This window comes from Nicotiana attenuata, unplaced genomic scaffold, assembly GCF_001879085.1.
Source record: "Nicotiana attenuata strain UT unplaced genomic scaffold, NIATTr2, whole genome shotgun sequence".
Taxonomy (NCBI): domain Eukaryota; kingdom Viridiplantae; phylum Streptophyta; class Magnoliopsida; order Solanales; family Solanaceae; genus Nicotiana; species Nicotiana attenuata.
In genome coordinates, this window is record NW_017670450.1 from 318324 (window position 1) to 325471 (window position 7148).

The 7148-nt window shown below is 33.9% G+C and overlaps 1 long non-coding RNA gene across 1 annotated transcript; it reads left to right on the top strand.

The window, feature by feature from the left end:
- Positions 1-5055: 5055 nt before the first annotated feature.
- On the top strand, positions 5056-7046 carry LOC109239583. Its single transcript, XR_002069926.1, has 4 exons — positions 5056-5257; positions 5378-5419; positions 5696-5783; positions 5890-7046. It is a non-coding gene; the product is annotated as an uncharacterized LOC109239583 (long non-coding RNA).
- The last annotated feature ends 102 nt before the right edge of the window (positions 7047-7148 follow it).

Below are 7148 nucleotides of genomic sequence, written 5' to 3' on the forward strand. Positions count from 1 at the left end.
AAAGGTGAAGCCAAAATATGGTTGCGAAGTCTACCAAGAGGCTCTATTACAACATGGGACCAAATGACCCAGAAATTTCTTAATAAATATTTTTCACCTGCAAAAACAATTAAAATGAAGCAAGAAATCAATAATTTTATGCAGACAGATACTGAATCTGTATATCAGGCATGAGAAAGATTAGTAGCAATGTTAAGAAAATGCCCACATCATGTGATCCAAGACCCTGACATTTTATATATTTTCTATCACGGTCTTAAACCCTCTGCTAGAAATGTAATTGATGCAGCATTAGGAGGATCAATAATGGAAAAAACTACCACAGAAGCAATGCAATTGCTTAATGAAATTTCGAAAAATGCTGTCCAATGGCCCTTAGACAGAATGATTATCAAGAAAACGGCAGGAGTAAATCAAGTTGAAGCTTTGAACTCATTGACACAACAAATTGCGACCTTAACACAAAAAGTGGAGGCTTTTCAGGTAGGTGCTCAATTGTCATCTCAACTTGAAAATTGTGATGTTTGTGGATGTAATCATCCAAATCATGAATGTCAAGCTTCAACGCAAAATGTGGAACAGGTAAATGTGATTGGTTATAGAAATAGTTACTCATTCGACAGTCCCATGGCACAAAAACATCCAGGATTCCAATGGAGTAATCTTAATGGTGCTGAAAATCCTCAAAGATATTTTAATCAAAAGCAACAGGTACAGGGACCCCCAGGTTTTCAAAATCAAAATAGAGGGCAACAAAATTTTCAACAGTATCAGCAGCAGCCCCAAAGAGCTCATCAACAAAGCCTTGAAGACCTGATGTACAAATTCATCAAGGCTACTGACGAGAAGGTTGAAAGTCAACACCCAGCTATCAAGAATTTGGAAATTCAAGTAAGCCAATTACCAACCCTCATGTCTGGAAAAATTCAAGGTGCTCTACCAAGCAACACTGAGAAAAACCCAAAAAAACACCTCAAAGCCATCTCTCTACGATCAGGTAAAACTCTTGATGATCCATTTGCAGATAGAGAAGGCAAACCACAAGAAATGGGAAAGGTAAATGAAAATGAAAATAAAACAGAATCTAAGTTCCCAATAGAACAAAAAGATAAAGAAAAAAGGTACAAGAAAATGAGTTGATGACAAATCCTCACTCTGTACCTCTCCCATTTCCCCAAAAGATGAAAAAAGAAAAGCTTGACAAACAGTTCTCAAAGTTTCTAAAAATTTTAAAACAGCTTTACATTAACATACCTTTCACAGATGCTTTGACGCAAATGCCTTCATATGCTAAATTTCTCAAAGAAATTTTGTCAAGTAAAAAAAAATTGGAAGAAGTTTCAGTGGTTAAGCTTACAGAAAAGTGTAGTGCTATACTTCAAAATAAGCTCCCACAGAAACTTGGTGATTTGGGAAGTTTTACAATTCCTTGTACCGTAGGAGGTGCTCACTTTGAAAAGGCATTATGTGATTCAGGTGCCTCAATAAATCTAATGCCTTTTCACTTTTCAGGAAATTAGAACTTGGTGAAATGAAAGATACTGGTGTGTCTATTCAATTAGCTGATCAAAGTACTAAGAGACCAAAAGGAATTATTGAAAATATCCTTGTCAGAGTTGACAAATTTGTATTTCTAGTAGATTTTATAGTGCTTGAAATGGAAGAAAATACTGAAGTACCATTAATTTTAGGTAGACCATTTCTTGCAACAGGAAGAGCAATTATTGATGTTCATCAAGGACAATTAATATTGTGAGTTGATGAGGAAAGAGTAATTTTTGACATGCAGAAAATAATAAAATTTCCTGGGGATGAGTCATCATCATCTTGTTTTCAAATTGACTTACTAGATAACCTTGTAGACGAATACAAAGATAATCAGATTACTGATTCATTGGAGAGATGTTTGGCTAGGTCAGGTACCATAGGTGATGATAACCCCATTATTAGAGAAGAAGCTGAAATTCTAGAAAAAGAGTCAGAAAATGAGAAAGTCTCACACGAAGGAGTCCAATTAAAAATTAAACTCAAAGAACTTCCCTCTCATTTAAAATATGTGTTTCTTGAACCTGAATTATTTGCAGTAATCAATTCATCTTCTTTGACTATAGAACAGGAAAGCAAACTGATTGGAGTCCTGAGAAAACCCAAAACAACCTTAGGGTGGACTATAGCTGATATCAAAGGAATCAGTCCAGCTATTTGTATGCACAGGATTCTTATGGAGAATGATTATAAGCCAATAGCCCAACCCCAAAGGAGACTAAACCCAACAATGCAGGAAGTCGTCAAGAAAGAAGTGGTGAAACTTTTATCAGCAGGTATCATTTATCCAATATCTGACAGTCCTTGGGTAAGTCCTGTACAAGTAGTACCAAAGAAAGGAGGTATGACAGTAATAAAAAATGAAAATAACAAACTCATACCTACTAGAACAGTCACAGGATGGAGAGTCTGTATTGATTACAAACGACTTAATGATGCCACAAGGAAAGATCATTTTCCTTTGCCCTTTATTGATCAAATGCTTGAAAGAGTTGCAGGCCATGGTTTTTACTGTTTTCTTGACGGATATTCTGGGTATAATCAGATACCAATTGCTCCAGAAGATCAAGAGAAAACCACATTCACATGCCCCTAAGGTACGTATGCTTACCGAAGAATGTCATTTGGACTATGCAATGCTCCTGCTACATTTCAGCGTTGCATGTCAGCAATTTTCTCAGATATGACTGAAAAGTTTCTTGAAATATTTATGGATGATTTCACACTTTTTGGTAAGACATTTGAAGATTGTCTCTATCATTTAACTTTGGTGCTTAAAAGATGTGAAGAGACAAATTTAGTTCTTAATTGGGAAAAATATCATTTCATGGTAACAGAGGGAATTGTTTTAAGACATAAAATTTCTGCTAAAGGGATAAAAGTTGATAAGGCTAAAATTGATCTTATAGCAGGATTACCCCCTCCTACCACTGTTAAAGGCATTAGAAGTTTCTTAGGGCACGCAAGTTTTTATAGAAGGTTTATAAAAGATTTTTCAAGTATCTCAAAACCTCTGACTAACCTACTGACGAAAGATGTGAAGTTTGAATTTTCAGATGATTACAGAAAAGCATTTAAGATTCTCAAGGAACATTTGACTAATGCTCTAATTGTTGTTTCTCCTGATTGGAGCGAACCATTTGAAATAATGTGTGATGCAAGTGATATAGCAGTTGGAGAGATATTGGGACAAAAGAGAGACAAGATTTTTAGGCCTATTTACTACGCCAGTAGAACCCTCAATGAAGCTCAAAAGAATTATGCTACAACTGAGAAGGAACTACTTGTAGTAGTATTTGCATTTGACAAATTTCGTTCCTATTTGATAGGAACAAAGGTTACAATTTATACTGATCATGCAGCTTTAAAGTACCTCTTAGCAAAGAAGGATGCTCGACCTAGATTGCTAAGATGGATACTCCTTTTGCGAGAATTCGATCTTAAAATAAAAGATCGAAATGGTTCTGAGAATCAGGTAGCTGATCATTTGTCTCGTTTGGAAAATCCTCCTACTAAGATAGAAGATTTCAAAGAGGGATTTCCAGATGAACATATATTTTCAGTCACAACCTTTATAAACCAACCACCTTGGTTTGCTGATATTGCCAACTATTTAGTTGGGGGATGGATCCCAAAAGATTTTTCCTATGAACAAAGAAAAAAGCTTAAAAAAGAAGCAAGACATTACTGCTGGGAAGATCCTTATTTGTTTAAATTTTGTGCAGATGACATAATTAATAGATGTGTACCGGAGCCAGAAATGAACAACATTTTAAGTCATTGCCATGATGGAGCTGCAGGAGGACACTACGGAGGAAGAAAAATATCAGCTAAAGTACTTGAAATTGGTTTCTTTTGGCTGACTCTGTTCAAAGATACAAAAAATTATTTCGCCACATGCGATAAATGTCAGAGAATCGGTAACATTTCAAAAAGGGACGAGTTCCTCTAAACTCCATCCTTGTGTGTGAAATATTCGATGTTTGGGGTATTGATTTTATGGGTCCTTTCCCTCCTTCTAACGGTTATGAATATATTTTGGTGGCTGTTGACTATGTTTCAAAATGGGTAGAAGCAATAGCCACTAGAAAAAATGACGCTCATGTCGTTTATGCTTTTCTGAAGAAAAATATTTTTTCTAGATTTGGAACTCCACGAGTTATAATAAGTGATCAAGGAACTCATTTTATAAATAACTAATTTGCTAATTTGTTGTCAAGATATGGAGTCACGCATTAAAACGGGAACTCCATATCATCCTCAAACAAGTGGACAAGTAGAAGTATCCAATAGAGAATTAAAAACAATTTTAGAAAAAATTGTTGGTTCTTCTTGAAAAGATTGGTCTTTAAAACTAGATGATGCTCTATGGACATATAGAACTTCTTTCAAAACTCCTATAGGCACATCTCCTTATAGACTAGTATTTGGAAAATCTTGTCATCTACCCGTAGAATTACAACACAAAGCATATTGGGCTATAAAATTATTGAATCTAAACTTGCCAGATGCGGGTAAAAATCGTCTGTTACAGCTTGATGAGTTAGAAGAGTTCAGACTTACAGCATATGAAAATACTAAATTGTACAAAGAAAAGACCAAAAAATGGCATGACAAGCTCATTCGTCATAAAGATTTTAAGGTCGGAGATTAGGTTCTGTTGTACAATAGCATGTTAAAATCATACATCGTGAGAGAAATTACTCCATATTGTGCCATTGAAATACAACATGCGGATGGAGAAAAAAAGTTCAAAGTGAATGGTCATCGTTTGAAGCCTTATGTCACAATAATATTTGACAAACAGGCCTCAACAATTCTTTTTTCTTAAATAAGTAAATAAATAGATAAATATATTATAATATAATTAAGTATAAATATATGTATATATTCTACATATATATAGAAGCCGCTTGGAAGTAGGTCAGGGTCGACATGCCTGCTTCCCAAGGGCTACTTTAGTCTTTTCCTAAGTTTTACTAATAGCTAACACGTATAGAGTAACTCTAACAGGTGGTAAGATATAATCCCTCCCTGTGCCAGCGATTAATCCCCCTCTCTCTCTCTCTCTTTATCCTCTTTCTTTGGCTGTTTCATGTTCAATTTTCTTTGTATCTCACACCGAATAATCTGCTGCATCTCGCTTTGTTCATCTTCTTTCTGTCTCTGTTTCATCTTCAGATTTGTTCTTATCTCAACTTCAATGACTGTGGTAATTATTCTTCTTTCTACTTCTTCTACGATGGCTTCCATGTTTCATAGGTCCCAAGGGCTACTTTAGTCTTTTCCTAAGTTTTACTAATAGCTAACACGTATAGAGTAACTCTAACAGGTGGTAAGATATGCTCCACCAAGATAATCATATGGCTGAAAGGTTAGTTTTACTGTTCTATCTGATTATTTTGTTTCAGGGTTCCTCTTGGTTTGTTGTTCAAATTTTTGTTGTTTGTGAAACTCAAAGAACAGCTTGAAAAGAAACTGGAGTTTCCGCCAATTATCCGACAATTTTCTATCTTTGTTTGTATTTGAAGGTTTTGTCATTTTTAAATTGGGGATTTCAGAATACATGAGCCTCTGACTTTCTTACATTTGAGCCACAATTCTAAGTTTCATCTTGTTCATCATGTTTCTTTCTCTGCTTCATCTTCAGATTTCGTTTTATCTCAAGTTTATCGATTTCGACATCAACGATTAATCGAAGGTCATTGTGTAAGAAACCTGGGTCACTGACTTGAACGGTATTTCTTACTCTTACCACTCTGCTTTGTTCATGCGTTACTTCGGGTTTAAAACCAATTGTTTGCTAGATCTCAAATTTTTTCTTTTGGTCTACTTTGTTTTCAGTTGGCCTGCTATGTGTTTGTGAAATTGCCAACTCCAATTACTTACCCATCCCAAGGTAAATATTTTGTAGTTTGATTTAGTCCACTGAGTATATTTGGGGACGATAATCATGAGTTTTATGGATAACTTAAAAACTCTTAAGTGTTAGGTATTACTGGGTGTAATTGGGTGTTAATAGTGAATTTGGCAGTGCAGGCGAATTTGCTATGAATGGCTTAATTGAAGGTATTGGTTAGTCATAAATATTTTTATTTGATCATGGCATGAAAAGTAAAAGAACTTGTGAATGAATTATGGAGAAAAAAAATTGACGAATCAGAATCCGACCTCAAAGTAGATAGAAGAATTCTTTAGTCATATGGTTTTGCTGCATATGCCAGACAATAGATCCTTTATGTAGATTATTGGGGAAAAGCCAATGAGGCAATATCCATGTCAAAGAGAAATTGACTGGAACCACTGCAAATTTGAAATAAGAAACTCTTCCCTATATTTTCAAGGTTACATATTTAAATTTGTTCAAAATTTGCAGGCAGACCGATAATTTTCTCATAACATATCCATATTAATAAAGATTTAAACTCCATAACTCAAGTATTGACATGTAGAATTATTCAATCTCAATTATTCTATGAATTTGCAATTTGCTTTAGCTATGAGGTGCCAGTTTCTCTTAACACTACAACTGGTTACCCACTTAAATATTTTTGATCAGTTTGAAGTCAAAACGAATTTGATATTCTTTTGTAGCACGTTCATTGAGGAAAAACTGGAAGAATTGAAATTGATGTTCGATTCACTAGCTGCACAATTTCTCCTATTTTTAAGATATTTTTTGTCAAATTTTCAGCTTTTTCCCAATGAAATCATGAATTGCATATTTATAAATATAGGGTTATATCAGAATTGAGGGGCGGTATATGTCACATCAAAAATACAGGTGTCTATTTTCTAATAGTATAGGTGGATTTCTTCTATGAGTACATGTGTGAATACTTCATCGTGAAGTTAAGAAGTTTACTTCAGGTACCATTTAATTTGTTTAAGCTATTGAAGGGTAATATCTAATTTTAGTTCTAAAAATTTTAAAACAAAATTATATATATAGTATATAGTAATAATTAAAGTTACAACTGTAGTATATAGTATATATATGTATGCATATTTAAATATATATATATATATATATATATATATATATATATATATATATATATATATATATATATATATATATATATATATATATATATAAAAAA